The sequence below is a fragment of the Anomaloglossus baeobatrachus genome, chromosome 2 (assembly GCF_048569485.1).
Source record: "Anomaloglossus baeobatrachus isolate aAnoBae1 chromosome 2, aAnoBae1.hap1, whole genome shotgun sequence".
In the NCBI taxonomy this organism is placed as follows: domain Eukaryota; kingdom Metazoa; phylum Chordata; class Amphibia; order Anura; family Aromobatidae; genus Anomaloglossus; species Anomaloglossus baeobatrachus.
This window is the reverse complement of record NC_134354.1, coordinates 175,672,412-175,696,047: the sequence shown is the minus strand read 5'-3', so window position 1 is coordinate 175,696,047 and position 23,636 is coordinate 175,672,412. Positions and strand designations below refer to the sequence as shown.

At 42.9% G+C, this 23,636-nt stretch overlaps 1 protein-coding gene across 3 annotated transcripts in view; it reads left to right on the top strand.

The window, feature by feature from the left end:
• MID1 (midline 1) overlaps positions 1–23,636 on the top strand; it is a 637,342-nt gene that overhangs the window by 222,367 nt on the left and 391,339 nt on the right. The gene's annotated exons all lie outside the window — the stretch shown is intronic.

Sequence of the window (23,636 nt, the reverse complement as noted above, 5' to 3'; positions counted from 1 at the left end):
CTCCAGGTCATGCTATGAAAAAAACAGTCTATACTGTTGGGATTATGTAAATAATATTATTAATATATAGGACTGTGGAAAAGTTTTAGGAAGGTGTGGATAAAATGCTACAAAGTAAAAATTGTTTCAAAATTAGAAGAATTAATAGTTTACCTTTATTAGTTATGAAAATGCAAAGTAAATTCACAAAAAAAAAATCTAAACCCAATATTTGAGATTACCTCTCTTTGCCTTCAAAAAAGCATCAATTCTTCTTCATATATTTGCACACACTTTTTGAAGGAACTGGGCAGGGACGTTATTCCAAACATCTTTGAGAACTAACCACTGTTCCCCTCTGGGTGTAGCGGTGCAGAAATCTTTCTGTCTCTTCATGTAACCTCAGACTGACTCAATGATGTTGAGATCCAAGCTCTTTTGGGACCATATCATCACTTCCTGGACTTGCTGTTCTTCTCTACTCTGAAGATAGTCCTTAAAAACATTGGCTTTATGTTTGTGGTTGTTGCCCTGTTGTAGAATAACTTTGGAGTTAATCAGATGCCTCCCTTAATGGTATTGCTTAATATATAAGTATGTGTCTGTGTACCGCCCCAGTGCCAGCAGCCGGGCCGCCCCTCAAATCCGGATCCGCGGTGGCTGGAGAGGTCTCCGGACCCGGGAGGGGTCGCGCGGACACTCGAACTAAAAGGGGGGTATTTACAGGGGATTTTGTGGTTAGAGTTCGTGATGCCACCCACAGTGTGTGGTAAGGTGGGATACCACCGCTGCTGTTGGGAGCGCTCGGTGGCGGTGGAATGGCAGCCAGATGTTTAACCCCTCCGTGGGTAGGGGGGAGATGCCCCGGGGCTTGGTGATGGTGAGAGAGGAGCATCGTTGGAGAGGAAATGGGCACTGCATACTCACTCAGTCCAATAACGCTGACACCGACAACTTGTAAACCAGAATTCTTAGCACCGCTGCAGCAAGGAGGGAGCATGCTGGGATCCCATGCCCTATGGTGTTGCCTGTTAGCCCGTGACCTTGACCTTGGCACCTCTGTCTGTAGTTGGTTCCTCTCAGCTTGTAACTGAACGGGTCCCGCTTACCCGTATGGCTAACAGAGTGAGCTTGATCTCAGGGTTCACGCTTGTGATTTTCTGGACAGTATATTGGGAAAGTCCTATCCCCCTTGTTGCGCTAGTACCCCGATTTTGGAGCGGGTGGAGGACAAATCGTGAAGTCTTCGCCCTCGTCGGGTAAATTACCAGGACGTGTGAAGCTACTTCCCGGCCTAGGGTCCACGTACCCTGTCGTGCCCTGGCCTCTGCCCGGAGATGGCTCAAGGCCGCCGGCTGCCCTGCTCGGCAGTTCCGTGCCCCTTGACACGATCCCCTGCGACCAGGGTTCCAGCTCCTACCAGGCCCAGACCAATGTCTACCACCTAGTAACTGAGGAGTCCAGCTTCTAACCTCATCCAAGAACTTGTGACCTCTCCTCTTGACTGACTACTCCTGACACCCCTGACCTCCCCTTACCAGCCCCCCAAGGGTCCATCCCTATTCCCTTCAGGCTGTTCACTGGTGTGTCTGGTGGGTGTGGTGCAGAGTGTTTCTAGGATTTTGATTAGCTTGTTCTTAGCAATACCATAGGCTAGGGATCCGTAACCAAGGAGGAGATGGATACCATTAAGAAGGGCAGATTGCACAATGTCCTGTGACGACCTGATAGGCCAGGGCATCACATCTGTATTTCTTAGCATTGAGAATATCTGTGGTTAGTTCTCCAAGATGTTTGGAACATCCTCCCTTCAAAAACTGTGTGGTCACCATATATTGATTTGATTTAGATCTTTCTTCTCGTCACTCGCTTTGCCTTTGGGTAATTGGAAAAAAAATCTAATAGTAAAGCATTTCTATTTTTGAAAGCATTATTGCTTTGCAGCATTTTTGCCATACCTTTCTAAATCTTTTCTATACATATTACAGCATAAATGTTTAGCATAAATGAATACGGTCTCTTGGGAAAGTTATATTTTATTTAATATCTTACTGAATACAAGAACAATTTCCAAAATGTGGACAAGATCAAGTTTCATAGAACATTTTTTTAACCCATAGCATGAAAATAAGATTAACTTTCATGATAATATTTTCAGTTTTTCTCAAATTAGTTGATGCAAAAATAAATAAATTCCACATTAAAAAACTACTACATCTAGTAGTATGAACTCCATGATTGATTTTTAAAGACAGTGCCAAGTCTTCAAGTCATGGAATGAACAAGTTGGTGACATATTGCAACATCTATCTTTTTCCATTCTTCAAAAAAGACCTCTTTTAGGCTAAATTCACATGTCCAGTAATCATCCGTTAGAATGGATCCAGCAGCAATCTGTTGGCAAAAAAGTTCTGCAAACACAACTTTCTGTCTGTTTTGAAAAAATAGATTTTTGCAGGATTCGTGTTTTAACATGGAGTCTATGGTAAACTGATCCGTTATTTGATTCCTATTTATCTTCACTGAGGAGGGCTGGAGCCACATACTGTACATCACTGGGGAGGGTTGCAGCCATATACGTCACTGGGGAGGACTGGGGCCATATACGTCACTGGGGAGGGCTGGGGCCATATACAACACTGGAACTGTAGGGCTGCCTCTTTTATCTTCATCTGTGGGATGGAAGCGCATCGCACACTAACTTTGCCCAGAAAGTACGTCATCACGCTGCTACTAGTCAGCGTGAGGACATTATCCTTAAGTGTATGCAAAAGTTTTAACTTTCAGACTCTATCCTTATCTGACCATCCTGGCTACCCTATACATAAATTTGACTTGCAGCTCCTCCCAATTTTGGCCTAGGCTGTGTTCACCTGCCTCCAGCTACAAACAGCCATTGCCTGAGATAAAAACCAGCAGGGTACCAAGAAACATTTTACACAAGAGTTTGTACAAGGGTGGCAGGGGGTTGGTAAAGTGAGTAATCTCATATTATAGTCACTGGCCTTTACTTTACTGGCCAGCCACACTGTGGAGTAGTTGGATGCATGTGATGGAGCATTGTCCTGCTTAGTCGTAGTGGAGCTCTCTGCCCTTTACTGATCCAGCCTCTGGCCCATCCATCTGGCCCATAAAGAGTCACTCTCATGTCATCAGTCCATAAAACCTTTGAAAAATCAGTCTTAAGATATTTCTTGGCCCAGTCTATACGATTTATCTTATGTTTCTTCTTCAAAGGTGGTCGTTTTTCAGCCTTCCTTACCTTGGCCATGTCCCTGAGTATGGCACACCTTGTGCCTTTTGATGCTCCAGTAACGTTGCAGCTCTGAAATATGGCCAAACTGGTGGCAAATGGCATCTTGGCAGCTTCACACTTGATTTTCCTCAATTCATGGCCAGTTATTTTGCGCCTTTTTTGCCCAACACGCTTCTTGCGACCCTGTTGGCTATATGCCATGAAATGCTTGATTATTTGGTGATCACGCTTCAAAAGTTTGGCAATTTCAAGACTGCTGCATCCCTCTGTAAGACATCTCACAATTTGGACTTTTCAGAGCCCGTCAAATCTCTCTTCTCACCCATTTTGTGAAAGGAAAGTAAGTTGCCTAATAATTAAGCACACCTTATATAGGGGGTTGATGTCATTACACCGCACCCCTCCTCGTTACAGAGATGCACATCACCTGGTTAACTTAATTGGTAGTTGGCTCTCAAGCCTATACAGCTTGGAGTAGGGCAACATGTATAAAAAGTATCATGTGATCAAAATACTCATTTGCCTGCTATTTTAGCACACAGTGTATATGCCGTGACTTCTATTGATTGCGGCATATGGAAGCTTGAAAAGGAGTAACATCATCAGGACCTGATCCAAACAGGGTCCGATGATGTCTCCGGTCAGAACTACTGGAATCTCAGCATTCGCGGGTCTCGGGGGGTCCTGATCTCCTCTTGAATGCCGATCGTAGAGAAACGTTGGCTCTGCACAAAGCCCAGCAGCCACCAACTTTATTTACAGTAGATGCTCGGGAAGAGGTGAAAGTCATTGGAGAAAACTGTTTGTAGCCAATAATGTGTTTAAGTCACATGAGTATGTTGACGCTATAGAAACATTAATTATTATTATTACATTCACCCTCAATTTTGCTATATTAGTATATATTGGATGAAACATTCATTCATCTTTTCTTTTTTCAAAAATAATTTCATTTTCTCCCATTTCTTATATTAGTTTTTGGGACAGCTGGGTGGCTCCTCAGGGCTAGTCAATCAGGTTCATGAAAATCCCGACATTTCAACTTAGTGATATTGCAGAAGAGAAGCAGAGGATCTATAAAGATGTTAATGTGACGGACAATTTAATGATATATTTACAGATGATATTTTGATTTAAGGTCTAGATCTTATAAATCTATTTCTATAAAATGCCTATTTCTTATAAAATACTCTATCTGAACTTTTCCCCAGATGCTATACAGTGGTTTTAATACAGTGAGTCCTGAGGGTACAGCAGATAATAACACTTCAAGTGTCCACTGAAAGAGAACAAAGAGAGGACCCATTTATCATGTAGTTACCGAGACAGCTAATTTGACAGGGGCTATTTTATTTTGACTGGATGCCTTGAAGCGAGGGGGATCATTTTAAAATATACTGTAATCATGGGGAAATGTAATTTGCATTTTAAGAAGAGACAAAAAATGTGCCTGTGCTCAGAAGTGCCAATAATGATTATGCTGATGATGGTCTTTTTCCTGGATTTCGTATACGGTGTTAACAAAGATGCATTTCTCGATGGGGAGAAAAGAGCTGAGATTATACCGGACTGTATATTGCAGCCTGGCAAACAATGCATCTCCTTTACTGCCACAATGCTTGATGTCCTCATATATCATATGAATTTAATCCTTGGATGCATTGATGATCTAGAGTAAATCTGATCACTATTGTTAGATTAAGGAAATTGATTTATTTCCTCATATGAAAAAGTTTCCAGACGGAACTTTGCCCAGAAAAAAAAGACAGTAATATTTCCTCCAACATCTTTCACCTTCCTTTATTCCTCAGCAGGAGCGGAACAATCACGGTCGCAGGGGTCGCCACTGCAATGGGGCCCGGGGTTCAGGGGGCCCAAGTAACTCAGCACTTGCATCAGCTGGATGTGCATCCAAGTGCGTAGATCCAGCTGAAATATATTACAGCACTGACTGTCTGGTACCTGCACATTGCGGCGTCACAGGAGGCAGAAGCCGGCTCTGAAGCTAACACATGTCCCGGCTACTTAAGCAATTGCATATTCACTGCTCTCCACACCCATAAGCCCACCAACCTCTTTCCACTGAAGCCGGTGCTGAGAGGTGGGCAGGTTTATGGGCACAGTGATCACCTGACCGCTGGCTTTGTGCATCTGCTGGGCAATGGTGTAGCCCACCTGGAATCGGTGGATTCCCCACTGGGCCCCTGACAGTCTCTCCTCCAGTGTACGGCACTTATACTGCATGTTACATCCATCAGAAGAGGATGCTGATCATTGCCTCCTCTGCAACACAGCCATCCTCTGCACTCACTGCTCCGGAGCCTCACAGGAGTAAGCCCCACCCACTGGCAGTAAGCCCCGCCCACCGTCACAGAGCTGCTGTGGAGTCTCAGGCCTGTGCAGGGAGTGCTGCAGAAATGAGAGACTTTTGAGAAAATTGTATCCCTCTCTCCTGCACTGCCATTGCTCTGTAGTCGGCAGTAGTAGGAGGGGGAGGCTCCAGAGGAACACAATGCAACCTCAAGTGAGTACTGGAGCTCCCTGAATGATGACTCTAGCTCCACTACCCTCTTCTATCCTCCTATTTACCTCTCACAGCTGCACTCTCCTGCCCCTCTCCCCCACAGCTGCCCTCTAATGACCCCCTCCCCCACAACAGCACTCTAATGACCCCCTCCCCCACAACTGCAATCTCCTTGCTTATTTCTTTGTATATACAGTGGAACCTCGCTTAACGAGTAACCCAGTTAGCGAGTATTTCGCTTAACGAGCAAAGCTTGCTGTAAATTTGTAACTCAGTTTACGAGCAAGCTTTGCTGTACGAGCAAATATTCACTGCACACACTTCCGGTTCCGTACGTCCACCGCGCTCTAACCCGCTCTTGCACTCCGCAAACACACACATATTATACTCACCTTACCTTCCGTTCCATCGCCGGCCTCATGGCTCTTGTAGTTTGCCGGTACAAGATGTGTATACGGTAACCATTGCGACGAGGGGAGGGAGGAACTTCCGCTGTCAGCCGCTACTCAAAGGCAGCGCGCTGGCAAATTAGAGGCAAGCAGCTCCTGCCTTTGACGTTAGTGCTCTGACAGCGGAAGTTCCTCCCTCGTTGTGATGGTTACCCGATACACATCCTGTACCTGCGAACTGCAAGATCCAGGAGGTCGGCAATGGAACAGAAGGTAAGGTGAGCATAATATGTGTGTGTGCATGTTTGTACGTGTTTGTGCGTGTTTCTGTGTGTTTGTGTGTGTTTGTACGTGTGTTGAATGGCACAATAGGCGACCAGGATGGACATTTAAAAAGTTGTAGAACAAATTGTCTGCATTGCAATGATTTCCTATGGGAAATCTTGCTTTGCTGAATGAGTAACTTGGTTAACAAGCACAGTCCCAGAATGGATTGTTCTCGTTAACCAAGGTTCCACTGTATAGTGTGTACAAAATGCAGACATATATAGTATATAAAAATCTAGTGTATATCTCTGCATTTGTGTGAATGTTAGCATACCCATGAGTATAAAATATGAAAAACTGGAAAATTTTGTGGATATTTGTGTGAATGTGTAAATGTGTGGCATTTTTAAAATTCAGATACTAAAAAAGCAGAATTAATTCTAAAAGGGCCAAAAAACCCTCTTAAAAATACCAAAACTCATGTACCATTAAAAAAAAACAACTACCATTTTTACATGCAACATGAATAAATTTATGTTATTTATAGCACAAATATAATGTAGAGTTTAAAAAAAAAAAAATAGGTAGGTCTATATACCAGGATAGGGGACAAAGATACAAGCATGAGATGGGAAAGCTGCGTGCTGATGGAAAGAGGCGCTTTCCCTCAGCATCCAGCTTTCCCATGCTCTGATATCCCTCAGAACCCAGATTTCATATATTCTGATATCCATCTTGTCCTCAGCTCTCAGCTGATGCTGGGTCACCCACCCATGCTCTGCTATACCTCTTTCTCTTAGCATTCAACTTTCCCATGTTTGCTCTACATCTTTCCTTCAAACCCAGCTTTCCCATGCTCTGATATCAAGGGCAAGCTGGGTGCTGTGGAAAAGTTGTATAGCAGAGCATTTGAAACCTGGGTGCTGAAGACAAGATGGATATCAGAACAGAAGCTGTGTACTGGGGGAAAAAGAGATATTGAAGCATGCGAAAGAGCCAAGTGTCAGCGTAATCATCCTGTACCCTGAGGGGGTCCCAGGTCCAAATTTTGCACCAGGGCCCATCAAACTCTACTTACGCCACTGTTCCTCAGAAATGATTTTTATAAAATAGGGAAATAAAATTTGAGAGTCTGGTTGGTTGATACTTTCTAATGGCTAAAAGAAAAAATGATAATAAATAGTCAGCTTTCGCACTGACTCTGGTCTCTTCATCAGTCTCAAAAGCTTGCTGTTTGTTACCATCTTTTCAGTCAGCCATTAAACGGTATCAACCACTGAACACTCAAATATTATTATTTTTCTATCTACTGGCTAACACCGTACAAAGATATTACTTATCCTGCTCTAAAATATGGTAAATTAAGCAAGTCATAGACATTATGCTGATTACTTTAATTAAATAATCCTGAAATTCAATGGTAAAATATATACAGTACAGACCAAAAGTTTGGACACATCTTCTCATTCAAAGAGTTTTCTTTATTTTCATGACTCTAAAAATTGTAGATTCACATTGAAGACATCAAAACTATGAATGAAATCATGTGGAATTAAATACTTAAAAAAGTGTGAAATAACTGAAAATATGTCTTATATTCTAGGTTCTTCAAAGTAGCCACCTTTTGCTTTGATTACTGATTTGCACACTCTTGACACTCTGTTGATTAACTTTCAAGAGGTAGTCATCAGAAATGGCTTTCCAACAGCCTTGAAGTAGTTCCCAGAAATGCTTAGCACTTGTTGGCCCTTTTGCCTTCACTCTGCGGTCCAGCTCACCCCAAACCATCTTGATTGGGTTCAGGTCTGGTGACTGTGGAGGCCAGTTCATCTGGCGTAGCATCCCATCATTCTCCCTCTTAGTAAAATAGCCCTTACACAGCCTGGAGATGTGTTTGGGGTCATTGTCCTGTTGAAAAATAAATGATGGTCCAACTAAACGCAAACCAGATGGAATAGCATGCCACTGCACCATGCTGTGGTAGCCATGCTGGTTCTGTATGCCTTCAATTTTGAATAAATCCCCCACAGTGTCACCAGCAAAGCATCCCCACACCATCACACCTTCTCCTTCATGCTTCACGGTGGGAACCAGGAATGTAGAGTCCATCCATTCACCTTTTCTACAAAGACACGGTGGTTGGATTCAAAGATCTCAAATTTGGACTCATCAGACCAAAGCACAGATATCCACGGGTCTAATGTCCATTCCTTGTGTTCTTTAGCCCAAACAAGTCTCTTCTGCTTGTTGCCTGTCCTTAGCAGTGGTTTCCTAGCAGCTATTTTACCATGAAGGCCTGGTGCACAAAGTTTCCTCTTAATAGTTGTTCTAGAGATGAGAAGGTATGTCCAAACTTTTGGTCTGTACTGTATCTGGTTACCGATATTGTGTTATCTCTACTCATAGAAATGGGCGTACCACCCCATTACGTGCAGTAAAAATTTATATTTACAAGAAATGAGGAAATATATTTGAGTGGAATTGAATTTTACGTAAATTTTACAAACAATTTTTTGTCATTCAGCAAAATAGAAGTGGCTTGCCCCAATTATTCTGAATTGCAATGGACCATCAAAAGTAAAAAAAATCCTTATATTCATTTCACCACTTGCCTCTCCAGCTCACCGCTACTCACTCTCACCTGTCTGGACCTAGTTGCATCTTCTGAACACAGCCATTTGCGCTGAAATCCCCACATGCATAAGGTCATGATGCATGTCTGGATGTATTACCATCATGACCTTTGGCTCACTAGAGTGGAACCCTCCTTGGCCTCATCAGAGGAGATTTCAGCATGAGCAGTAGTGATCAGGAGATGCGTCAAGGACTGGATGTGTGACCGTGAGGAGTGGAGGGGTCTGAGAGGTGAACGGTGAGGTGAATATGAGTCTTTTTATTTTTTACATCTTACATTTATTATGCTCTGAGGTCTTGAACTTCAGAGCATTATAAGGGATATTAAATCAAATGTCTAATATTAACTATCATGGCTGTCAACACTTATAAAATTAGTGCACTGGCATGGAGGCATGCCATTCTATACTATGACAGCCAAGGGACTGTTGAAAACATTCATACCTTAGAGTCATTAGAGAGCTCCTTTGATACACTGCCTCTGGACGGGCTTCAAGAGAGACTGTGATTTTTACTATATCCAGCAATGCAGATGTATGGCTCTATAAAGTACAGGAAATCAGACAATTTTAGGTTCAAGTCCCCTAAGGAGAGTTTTAATTACAGTAAAAAAGAAAAGTTTAAAAAATATGTAAAAAATAAAAAAAGCATAAGTTATAATCACCTCCTTTTTCCCCATAAACTCCTTCACAACCTTGGATGTACCTGTACTTCCAAAACTATGTCTGTCCCTTTAATACCGGCTCACGCGATGAGCCGGCATTTTTCCCCACACATATCGGCTGATCTGATCAGCTGACATGTGCAGCTAACAGGCACAGGTAGATCCCTGATCCACTCACACCTGTTAACTGGTTAAATCCCACTGTCAATCTCTGATATTGAGACTTAACAGGTTAAGGCAGGGAGTGCGTCATTCCCCGCCGCCATCAACGACTCGATCATGGGGCGTTGATGTGTAGTCAGGACAGGCTGGGGTCAGCTCATGTCCTCTGTTGCTATGGCTCACTACCTGTGAATGCCGGCAGAGTGCCAGCATTCACAGAACCGCAATTCTGCTAGTATGAGCGATGCTGAAGCACCTCTCTGAACAGCACAAGCGATTGGACAGTATTAGCTTCAAGCTAGTAAAATCAAAAAGTGTAAAAAAAAGTTTTAAAAAATATGAAAAAATAAAGAGTTCAAGTCACCCCCCTATTGTCCCATTGATAATAAAACAATAAAAATACACATATTTGGTATTGCTTGGATCGCCGTAACATTGCAATAAAATGCAATAAGAGGTGATCTAAACATCGCATCTACCCAAACATGGTATTATTAAAATCATGAGCTCTAGACGCAAAAAATCATCCATCACTGAGTGCCAGATCCTGAAAAATGAGAAGACTACAGGTCTCAGAAAAATGGCGACAAAAGCACTATTCTTTTATTTTGACAAATTTCTGATTTTTTTTCACCAATTAAAGAAAATTAAACTATACATGTTTGGTATCTAAGAACTCATACTGACCTTGGGAATCATATTGCCAGGTTAGTTTTACTATAAAATAGTGATGCGCTGACTTGCAGACAACCGAGACCGACGGAACTAACCGGATTAAAAAAATATCTGTTTCCGGACCGAAAGTGATCCCGGTTATTTGGCCAGATGCTCTTCCCCATTTAAGTCTATGGGGACCAGAATCTGGCAATTAAAAATAGTGGTAGAAGGGATAGGAGGATAGAAGCAAGCAGGTTGTACTTACCAAGCCTCCGGCGTGGCTGTAACTGCTTCTGCGGCTGCTCATTCATTTTCAGGGCTTCTAATTTACCCTCATGCATATGCACTGCTTTCCCTGTCCACCGGCATCTGTGATTGGTTGCAGTCAGACGTGCCCTCAGCCTGTGTGACAGCATGTCTGACTGCTTCAAATCACAGGTGCAGTGCTGTCTGCAGGGCTATCGTACTGTAAAAATAAATAAATAAAATATTTGGCATAGTGTCCACCCATATTATGATACCCAGCGCAGATAAAGCATTTGGCTACATGATGTAGCCTTTAAGAATAAGAGGAACTGCATGCGGGTTTTTTTCAAATGATTTAAGTAAATAATTAAAAAAAAACCTGCGTGCAGTCCCCCTCAATTTTGATATTCAGCCATGATAAAGCCCAACAGCTGGGGGCTGGTATTCTCAGGCTTGGGTGACCTTTGCTTACAAATGAGGTTCCACGATCATTCCAGCTCTGCTACATCTGAAGCTCACAATGAGCGCCAAAGAACATGACTGCGCACAGCTGGGGGCTGCAGCCTATAGCCATATACTTTATCTGTGCTGGGTATCATAATATGGGGGGGCCCTAAGTCAATTTTTTTATTTATTTATTTTTACTGTACGATATAGAACCGCAGACAAGGTCTGTGATTGTAAGTGTCAGACACGCAGACACTCTGTGTGGAGGCGCATCTGACTGCAACCAATCACAGATGCCGGTGGGTGGGGAAAGGAGTGCATATGCAGCGAAGGATAATGAGTGGCCCCGGAAGTGAATGAGCGGCCGTGGAAGCAGTTACAGCTGCGCCAGAGCCTCGGTAAGTATTAAGCGCTTGCTTTATTCTTATGTTCCTTATTTCTCTTTTATTTTTTTTTATTTCCCGAGTTGACGGATCTGGATCAATACTCGAAATTCCCTGAAAATACCCCCAGACCTGGCACATGGACATGTTTGAAATCGCATGGAATTGCAGTGTTTTTGTAATTTCCCTGCACTTGGAATTGTTTTCTTATTTTTCAGTAGAATATGGGGCAGAATGAATGGTGTCATTCAAAAGTACAACTCATCCCGCAAAAATCAAGCTGTCATATGGCTATATTGACAGGAAAAAAAAAAGGTTATGGCTCTTGGAAGAAGGGAAGGAGAAAACGAAAAACATAAAATTGCCGGGTGGTGAAGGAGTTAAAAATAAAGATGATTTAAAAAAATTACATATATGTGATATCACCCCATCCAGAAAAATCCAGTTTATCAAATTATATAAATAATTAACCTGATTGGTAAACACCATAAACAGAAAAGCCAAAATTGCAATTTTTGATCATCATATAGGAACCATGAGGGAGCAGTCTCACCCTGCAAAAAATAAACCCTCACATTGCTCCATCAATTGAAAAATGGAAACTTTATGGGTCTTGGAAAATGGTGAGAAAATCCCTCCCCCCCAGCTCGTCCCATAAAAAAACAAGCCTTCAAAACACTCTGTGGACAGAAAAATAAAACAGTTATGGCTTTTAGAAGAAGGCACCCTCTGACTAGTGATGGGCAAACCCGGACTGTAAAAGTCCGGATCCACGCTGTTTAAAAGGTACCCGGGTGCCGGGCCTGGGTCCGAGAATCTGGGGGTTTGATCCGGATACAGTCCTCGAGAAATTAAAAAAAAATAAAAGGAAAAATTTAAAAATAAGAATGAAGCGAGCACTTTTTTTTTTTTTTTTTTTGCCAGGAGGTGTAGATTGGGTACAGGAATATGGTGTAAAATTTTCAGCACCAAATCCACATCTTCTGTGGTTTTCTGCCAGGATATGCAGATCTTACCTGAGGTCACTGACTTTACTGAGGTCACAGGTCACCTGAGGTCAGGTTACCTGTGGTCACAGGAAGAGGACAGTGGAAACCCCCGCTGTGACCCCAAATAACCCGAGTGACATCACTCCTGATCGCGTGGCTCAATCATTCTCTGTTTGCACTCACAGAGGGCAGTCATGCTCTATAGCCGCTCGCTGTGTCTCAGATGTAGCAGAGCTGAATCATCGTGGGACCTTGTGTGGATTACGTCCGACTTGCAGGGGTGTTTTGTGGTTAATAAAGTGGTGAAAGAGGTTGTTTTTAGTATTTTATTCCAAATAAAGGATTTTTCGGTGTTCATGTTTATTTCTTTTCACTTATAGGATTAATCATTGGGGGTCTCATAGACCCCTACGCATCACTAATTTTGGGCTTGCTAACAGTTGTGCACTGCTTTTAACCCCTCATTACCCGATTGCAACTGTACCAGGGCAATTGGGAAGAGCCAGGTAAATTGCCAAGCTTGTCGCATCTAATGAATGTGACAATCCTGGGTGGCTGCAGGCCGTAGGCTGGGGGGGCAATAACCATGGTCAACTCCAGTCTGAGAATACCATCCCCCAGCTGTCGGGCTTTATCTTGGCTGGGTATCAAAATTGAGGGGTCCGCCGCCATTTCTTTAAAATTATTTATTTAAATCATTAAAAAAAAAAAGCTGCATGCGGTTCCTCTTGATGCACAGTCAAAATAAGCACATTGCTGGGGGCTGCAGCCTGTAGCCGTAGGCTTTATCTGTGCTGGGTATCATTATACATGAGGACCCGACGCCAATTGTTATATTTATTTTTTCCTGTACGATATAGATGTGCATAGCGCCTGTGATTGGAAGCAGTGAGCTGACAAGCTGACACTCAGTGTGGGGTTGTGTCTGACTGTAACCAATTACAGGAGCCGGTGGGTGGGGAAAGCAGTGGATATGCAGTGAAGGTTAATGATCGGCTCCGGAAGTGAATGCGCGACCTGGAAGCAGTGATACAGCGTGCGCACTCCAATCACCCTATCCCTTTCACCAACTTTTTTAATCTCTGGATTCTGGCCCCCATAGACTTGTATGGGGAACAGATTCTGAACTGGAATTAGATTTAAAAAAAAAAGATAACAGGGACCCGCCAGTCCCACTTATCTGTGAATTCGCCCATCACTGCCTCCTGAAATGATGGAAATTTTAAAGTATCCTACCAACATGTAGAATTATTTGCCCCCATCTTTTCCCAATTCTGAACAAACAAGCTGTGGGCTAAAGTTGCCTATTCGCGATAGATCAATTGTTTATCCAACAACCTTATGCCTCCAGTGTAATAACAATATCGAAAAAAACCTCAAAAAATAGCTGTGAGAAGGATACATTTTTTCTACCAGTGGGATTTCATTTCTTGTTCTATTGCCTAGACAGGGGATTTGACAGTGAAGGAAAATACAGAAGGTTTGTGTTGATCCCAGCTCCATAAACCATTTTATTTACAAAAAATGAACAGAACTTTACTTTTTTATTTCCTCTTGTATATACTTGTACTGTGAAACGACAAGTTGTTACTTTTAACTGCTGTGTTAGCTGCTTCTCAGAAATTCATCTTTTTAAAGTATATTTTCCAAGGGTTTGTAGAAAGCTGAGAATATTCAAGGTGAAGAACACCTTCTGGGACCTGGTTCAGCTTCACATGCACACAGGTACTTGACACTATTAAAGCAAGGTTCTATCATGTTTAGTGAAGCAGATACATCATAGTGTCATACCGGGAGCAGCCATTATTTTCTGTCATAAAAAAATTTTTTTGTTTTTTTTTGTTCTTACCTTTTCTTTTTTTTTACTAAATATGTATACAGGTTGTCAACAAGTAATAAAATCAAGTCTTACTGCAAAACTGTGCTTCACAGTGACAGCGTTATAAAATATGCATTTCTCATTTATAGAGAGAATGATTCTGTCTGGTTCTTTCCTCCAAACACAGAATGTCGCACAGTTCAAATATTAATCAGGAATGTCCCTCTGTATTACTCTCTGGATGATGATAAAAATACAGTGTATCCACCCATATCCTGTCTACTGCCATTACCTTGAGAACGGCGGCAGCTATAGGCATAGAAGTGGTGTCTAGGTATAGTAAAGTAGCCATGCGCTACGCAATGAAACCACCTATTGCGCCACCTGGTGGAAAACAATGGAGTTAGCATTTTTATCTCAAAATTGGAACGAGATAGAGAAAAAAAGTGAATTAAAAAGTTGTAGGGCATCATCAATTCAATACGAATCGACACCTTGCATACAGAAATGCTATGATATGAAACCCGTGACCACCCCAAAACATTGAATGCTGGTGGTCATTTAACTTTGATGCTCAAAGTGGCCACCGTCAGCTGCAATGCACATCTGGACTCTGGACTGCATACTGTATCTTACTGCACATTGTGCAATATGGTAGGTGACACGATTGCACAAGCATCTGTGATACGTCATCGTAGGTCCTGCCATGTTGGTGGAGGGGTCTCATACACCTGCTGTTTGATGTGACCTCACAGAAAGAAGTCCAATGGGATCAGGTCAGGTGAGCGTGGAGGCCACTCCACGCAGCCACCATACCCAATGACTTGTAGAAAGGTCTCCATGAGGTATCGCTTCATGTCCGCAGCCTTGTGTGTTTTAAGCCCTCTTTACACGCTGCAATGTATCTTACAATGTGTCGGTAGGGTCACGTCGTAAGTGATGCACATCCGGCATCGTAAGGTACATTGCAGTGTGTGACAGGTACGTGCAATTGCGTTTGAACGTTAAAACGTTCATCGCATACACATCGTACCTTTCTCTAGAATTGCACGTCAGATTGTTCATCATACCCGGGGTAGCACACATTGCAGTGTGTGACACCCCGGGAACGATTAACAGATCTTACCAGCGTCCTGTGGCTCCCGGCCCACAATGCGGAAGGAAGGAGGTGGGCGGGATGTTTACGTCCCGCTCTGCTCCGCCCCTCCGCTTCTATTGGCCGGCTGCCGCATGACGTCGATGTGACGCCGAACATCCCTCCCACTCCAGGAAGTGGACGTTCGCTGCCCACATCGAGGTCGTATGGAAGGTAAGAACGTGTGACGGGGGTTAATCGTTTGTGTGGCACGTTCAACAAATTGAACGTGCAACACATACGATGGGGGCGTTGCAAATCGCATACGATATCGTATGCAACATTGCAACGTGTAAAGCAGGCTTAAGATACAAGATACAGTATGCAGTCCAGAGTCCAGATGTGCATTGCAGCTGACGGTGGCCACTTTGAGCATCAAAGTTAAATGACCACCAGCATTCAATGTTTTGGGGTGGTCACGGGTTTCATATCATAGCCTTTCTGTATGCAAGGTGTCGATTCGTATTGAATTGATGATGCCCTATAACTTTTTAATTCACTTTTTTTCTCTATCTCGTTCTGTTTTCGAGATAAAAATGCTAACTCCGTTGTTTTCCACCAGGTGGCGCAATAGGTGGTTTCATTGCATAGCACATGGCTACTTTATTATACCTAGACATCACTTCTATGCCTATAGCTGCCGCCGTTCTCAAGTTAATGGCGGTGAACAGGATATGGGTGGATTCACTGTATATTTGTGTTTCCAGTGATATTCAGGGGAGCAGCAAGAATAAGATAAGAGCAAAAAACTGACCACTTTTGACCTGGTGATTGGTCCACTTTAACAACCATTTTCTCCAACCAAGAGGCATAAGACCCCGCTAATAGGAGCTTAAAATCTAAGAGTAGAGATGGTGTTGTAGCAGGTATAAGCACTATAAATGCAAATATTGATAAACTAAGCTGATCAACCTGATGTAATTAGTACAAACTTAAAGCACCACTGCAGAATTTTGTTTTCTTTTTTTTCAGATTGGTGCTTTAAATCTAAGCCCCTGCTCCCAACATTTTCATCCTTTTTTGGTGTCACTCCGGTCCCACAGCGCAATTTTGTGACTGTAACTTCTGACTGGCTGGAAATCAGAAATTACATCACAAGCTCACAATGTAAGTCTATGAGAGCCATAACTAGGCCAGAACAAGGCTCTCATAGACTTGTATTGAGTGGTGACCTCAACAGTGGAGCTGACAGCAGGCCATAAATCTCTGGAGACCATCCTTAACAGAAGAAGACGGCGGAAGTTGAGTATAAGACAGGAGGCAGGGGACTTAAATTTAAAGTCCCATTTCGGCGCTGAAATAAAAATAATGCTGGAGTGGTGTTTGATAAATTCAAATAATATAAAAGGTGAATTGCATAAATTAGTAGTTGGTTTGTAAGTAAAGATGAGCATAGTTTAATAAACCCATTGCTTAGTGTTTATACAACTTAGTAAGCAATCCATATAAACACTTGCATTATATTGATTTACAAGATCAGGAAACTATTACCAAAGAAATGAGCCAGACCATACTGTATGTTGGTATAAGTCCAGAGTTTAGGTGTAAGTTCACATTGTCTATTTAATAGACAAAACCTAGGGCAAAAAACAAAATGAGCAAATACCCTGTTGTAAGTAAAGTCAGGCCTGTGTCCTGCTCTGCCCCTTTCTATATTGAGGTCTGTTGACTCATAGAGAGGTTTAACATCATTCAATGTTAGAAATAGGACTGCCTACCTGAGTATACCTTGTCGGAGTGGGACAGCGTTTATGCTTTTTTCATCAAATAGTATAAACTAAGTACTATTGAGGAGCAAGCACTACCATGCTTAGGTGCTTGGTACTCGTAATGAGCAGTTGGACGCGCAGACAGACTTGAGTCGTGTACTGAGTACAAATGGAGGTCAAATTGGAACCCGGGCATTTTTCCAGAAGATCTTCCAGAACAATGCTTGAGTTTCCTTTTGACTTCCATTACACTTGGCACACAAGTCTCGCCTATCCAAGCATCGAACTGCTCGTTACAAGTACCAAGCACCAGAGCATGGTGGTGCTCGCTCATCACTACTACGTACTCTGTTATTTACTTACAACAGGTTGTTTGTTCATTTTAGTTTTAGCTCAGTTTTTGTATGATCATAGAAGTAGCTCGAGAAGGTACAGTGGTAGTGCTAGAAGTGGCCTCTTATTCCAAGATCCTAAGGGTGGCTAAAGGATCCAGTATTATTACTGCCACCTCAAAATGGTTTTTGCATCATGACCCAGAAAATTTAATATTCACCTATTATCTAATAATATTTACAGCATCTTCTATTTTCCACATTGTAATGTTCGGTAGTGTGATGCCATAAAACACTTTGGTTATGTCTAGCATCTAATGTAGAATATACAGACCAGCGTGCTCTTGGGTACAGGAATGACCTTCTTGTTTTGCTGATGTTGCATGTTATTGCAAAGTGCACAATCTGTTTTGATGTTTCAGTCAATAATCTGCTAAGTGGTGCAGTATGACCACCGGAGCAGGCAAAATAGGCCTACCAAGAAGCTGTATGGCACAGCGTTACTTTCTTCTGGGCCAAAAGGCATTGCATTTGTACAAAACTAGAAATACTATAAGAAATATTGATCTCAACATATTAGAACAATATATGAGGATATGTTCAAGATAGTTCATCTTCTGAATTACTCGTCCATTCATAGGAAGTCTTGTCACTTTACAGCACTTGTATTTAGTAGGAAGTTAAGTCACTTTGAAACAAACTATGTAAGGTTGACTCAGTTCTCACTCCTTCAATATATTCATATTACATTTCTACTATGTGCTCTCCTGTATATAACTGTATACAGTATTCACATTTACGAGTGTAAAGATATTTATCAATTACTAATTTTTTTTATCTATAAGAGACACTTTTTTGCCTCACCCTTTCCTTTTAGGAGTGCCAAGCTCCCCACACTGGTGGACACAAACAAAAAGTTTTACTTGCGCTTTTGACACTGCGTATTTTCGCTGCTTCCAAAACGCTGTTTTTACAGTACAAGCAATGTGGATGGGATTAGTAAATATCTCATGTACACTGTGCTTCTCTTTTATGCTGTGTAAACTGATCTGAGGTGCGTTTTTCCAAGCTGCAGCATGTCAATTTCTCCTGCGAGAATTCTCAGTTTTCTGTGTGGATTTTACCCTTAGACGGGCTTTGCACATTGCGACATCGCAAGCCGATGCTGCGATGTCGCACGCGATAGTCCCCGCCCCCGTCGCAGGTACGATATCGTGTGATAGCTGGCGTAGCGAAAATTATCGCTACGCCAGCTTCACATGCACTCACCTGCCCTGCGACCGTCGCTCTCCTTCCTAAGGGGGCGGGTCGTGCGGCGTCATAGCGACATCACACGGCAGGCGGCCAATAGCGGCGGAGGGGCGGAGATGAGCAGGATGTAAACACCTCCTTCCTTCCGTAGAGCCGCCGGCGGCGGCAAGTAAGGTGAAGTTCCTCACTCCTGCAGCGTAACACACAGCGATGTGTGCTGCCGCAGGAACGAGGAACAGCATCGTACCATCGCTGCAGCAAAATTATGGAAAAGTCGGACCTTGCAACGATGATACGATAACGACGCTTTTGCGCTCGTTTATCGTATCATCTAGGATTTACACACTACGACATCGCAAGTGACGCCGGATGTGCATCACTTTCGATTTGACCCCACCGACATCGCACCTGCGATGTCGTAGTGTGCAAAGCCGCCCTTAGACTTACATTAAAATGCACTAGGCAGATAAAAATACATAACTGTTTTGGTGTGTTTACATGGCAGAAGTGCATCAAAAGTGCATGTAAGGCCTGTTTCAGATGTCAGTGATTCTGGTGCGTATGTGCTTTTTTTATACGTACCAGAATCACTGAAATACGCAGACCCATTAAAATCAATGGCTTTGCGCACACATCAGTGATTTTTCACTGACCGTGTCTCTGTGCGGCGTACATGCATGTCCATAATTGCCACACGCAGACAAGTCCGTTTTATTCTGGCATCACTGATGTCCCACGGACCACACTATGGTGTGATCCGTGAAACACGTGCCACAAAAAAATGTACATATAAAATAAAAAACATTTTCAACTCACCTTTCCAGCGACGCTCTGTGCAGCTGCTGCTCTCTGCAGCTTCCTGGCTGGCTCATGCATGAATGCAGCCAGAGCCGACCCGGAAGTAGCGGAGTTCAGCACCATGGAGAGCAAGAACGGGACAGATGAGCTTACGTCCATGTGCAATCACGGACCACGGATCACGGATTGCACATGGACAAACACCGTGTGCCGTGAATCACAGCACACGGAGGGACAGGCGTTTTTTACACATTAGTAAAGAACGTCTGTGTTTTTTACTGATGTGTGAAACAGGCCTAAGGCTGAGTTCACATGTCCAGTAGTCATCTATTAGAATGGATGGTGCAGAGATCTGTTGGGTAAAAAGTTCTCCAAACTTTTTGGCTGTTGTTAAATAACTTATGCCTTACGGATCCATTTTTTTTATCATTGGAGACTTTGAAGAACGGAGCCGTTAACTGATTGCTATTTAGCTTTTCTTATATTTGTAACTTATCCCTTTTTTCCTACAGGATCAGTTTCAAATGAAAGATGAATAGCAATCCATTAACAGATCCACTCTCCACAGACTCCCATGTTAAAAAAACGGATCCGGCACACATCATTTTGCCAACGGAACACTGCAGGATCCATTCTAATGAATTATTACAGGACATGTGAACTCAACCTTACCCGCACTTAACAATATCAATACCAGGAAACTTAAAAAACAAATAGCTTTATTTAAAGAATGACACCCCAAACAGGCAAAAAACGCAACGCAATGGAAAAAATGCAAGTAAACTAAGGTGTGGAGCGGTGCAGAAATTCTGCAGGGTCAAAAAAATCAAGTGATCCTAATGGTGGGAATGTAGCCTTAAAGGGGTGGTCCACCCATATTTTTTTATTGTCTAGTTCGATATTATATTGAGAAACAATGTTTCTCTCAAATACCTTGTGTTGGCAATAGTACCTGTGAGAGGCGCTATTGCAGACCGCTGTTCCCCGCTCCGGTGACGTCACGTCAAGTTCTGCACACGTCACATCCGTGCGGCCAGCTGCAATCTTCCTGACTCACCGAGCCGTGAGCGGTGTTTCACCGCTTGTCACAGCCCATCTGCTCCCTACTGCCTCCTCCCTCTCAGCAGAACGCTGCAAGCAGGAGACGCACTGTGCTGTGACAAGCGGTGAAACACCGCCCACAGCTCAGTTAGTCAGGAAGACTGCAGCCGGCTGCATGCATGTGACGTGTGCGGAACTTGACGTGACGTCACCGGAGCGGGAAACAGCGGTCTGCAATAGCGCCTCTCACAGGCACTATTGCCAACACAAGGTATTTGAGAGAAACATTGTTTCTCAATATAATATCGAACTAGACAATAAAAAATATGGGTAAACCATCCTTTTAATGTTCCTCTCTAAAGCATATACCTCCTTTTGAACACTGTTTTCCCATTTATATGAATCAAATAATCTACAAAGTTTAGTTAAAGTAACATTGCATTGCTCATATTTTATGCAAAGCTTCATTCACGGTGCTGTTGGCCTCAGAACTGAAATTCCAAAGCAATTATTTAATGACCAATTAGCTTCTTTCTAATTTTATTTGTAAAGTGTTTGCAAAAGTTTTCGTACAACTAAGAATAAACATTCTGATGAGTGAAATGATTTTAAACACACTTTATTTGGGCTGAAAGCCCAATGTGTAATTCAATAACTATTTCCTCTCTTCATACATCACATTGTGTGCCTTATTAAACAAACTGACTTCACTGTTTTCTTAAACCTGCAATGTTTATTGGGACATATTGTACATTTCCAATAGGCTCTTTATTATAAACTCACCTGGAAGAGATTGTGAGGAAACCTATAAAAACACATTCTTAGAATGGAAAAGACTAAACAAACTTCCTGACATTAATTTGCTTCTAGGACGTTTAATTTGTTGTGTAATTAGTACAGTATAACTCTCCGAATAGAAAACACTCGACTATAATGCAGGCTTACTACAGGGCTTTCAATTTGCTGTGAGCATTTTTGGGAGATATTCTCATTTTCACTGACATTGCAATAAATGTTGAATGTATTGAATTTATTATTGAACTTTAATACAATATGTCGTTGAAGCACAGAACAATATGGTCAGAAGATAAATTCTCCTGTATTTACATAAATATTTTAGGAGATGCTTCCAATATTCTTTCAAGTTTAAACATTGCTATTTTGTTTTATTTTTTTGTTCTTTTGTTAAATTATTTGCTCACAACCTGTCGTGATTGTGTGACAACCTGATGTGGTCTCAATGGGATCTGGAATCAGAAGATCTCAGCATATTGTTGATCACAGATCTGCTTTAGTACCAGTTGTTTACCCTGAAAGCGTATTTAGTTTCATCCGGTACTGAAAGGGTTAAGGTTCATTTCTTTCCTGCAGTGATCTTACAGGTAGTTGTAACCTCAGCTGCAGACACTCCTTTCTGCTATAAACATCAGCTCCTCACTCCTCCCTATGCTGGCTATATCTCCTACCTATGCTGTCACTTTGAAGGAGCCAGTCTCTGGAGAAGCTAAGGTGTCACTTCTGTTGCAGCTGAGAAGTTGCTGCTTGAGAAGCTGGGGAGGGTTATTTGTTGTGTTTTTCCCCATCTGTTTGTCTGTCCTTCCTTTTGTTGTCATATCACAGTTAAGAGACTAGCGACTCACTGGACTTCACTAGTCATGGTGAGTTTAGGGCTAGTGAGGGCCTAGGCATGTTACATCGCACTGGGGTAAGGACCCATCTAGGGACATTAGGGAGTGCAGGGATCAGTCTTAGCTGAGTATTAGGTGGTGGCCATGATTCCCTTTGCAGCGCTGATGTCCTAAGTTCAAATTTCACCAAGGACAATATTTGCAAGGAATTTGAATGTTTTCCCTGTGTTTCCATGGGTTTCTATAGTTTAGTCTTTAGTAGAGCTAGTCGAACTCGCAAAAAATTGGGACCGCTCTGGAATCCGATACCATTATAAGTCTATGGGGACCAGAACCTGGAGATTAAAAACGTCGAGGGAAGGGATAGGGGGGGTAGAAGCGCATGCGGTGTGCTCACTGAGGCTGTGTCATGGCGACACACACCTTCCAGGTCACGCTTTCCCTTCCGGAGCCGACAATTGAATATTCACTTCTTTGCCCGCCCATATGCACGTGTAATTGGTTGCAGTTAGATGCACCCCCACCCTGGGTGGCAGCGTGTCAACTGACTGCAACCAATCACAAGCGCCAGGACAGCTGGTGGGCGGGGAAAGCAGTGCAAGTGTCTGCAGGTCAGTATGATGGTATGACAAGAATAAGTAAAACAATCGGCGCAGGACCCCCGTATTCTGATACCAGCAAATATAAAGCCCACGGCTGCAGCCCCCAGCTGTCGGGCTTTATCTGGGCTGTGTATCAAAATAAGCCCAGAGCCACACGTTTGAGGGTCACATCACCCAACATCTGCACACTCTCCTGACAGGAGCATACAGGTACATAGAAACACATACTGCCGACCCGCTCCTGTCAGGAAAGTGTGCGACTGTGCCGGGTGATGTGATGCGAGACTCGTGCGAGTCTGGCATGACATCACTTAGCAGCCACACACTCTCCTTACAGGAGTGTGCAGGTACATAGCAACACATGCTGCTGACCCGCTTCTGTCAGAAGAGTGTGCGACTGTGCTAGGTGATGCGATGTGAGACTTGCGCGAGTCCCTCGCAAGTATACCGGCGATCACATTAAAAAAAAAAAGAAATGGCAGGTAAAACTGATTTCTTTCTCATCTGACGTGATCAAACATGTCAGATGAGAAGGAAATATAAGCTCATAGTGCCCCCAAGGCCCCTGGTACTGGAGAAATCACCCCCACCCCAACCTCTCCCTCCGGAACATCCAAAATGGTGCCAGAGCGCGCCGAAAACTGCCGCCGCCTCTGCATTCATTTCTCTCCAATCTGAAATGATCAAACATTTCAGATCGAAGAGAAATGTCCTCCCCCTGAGC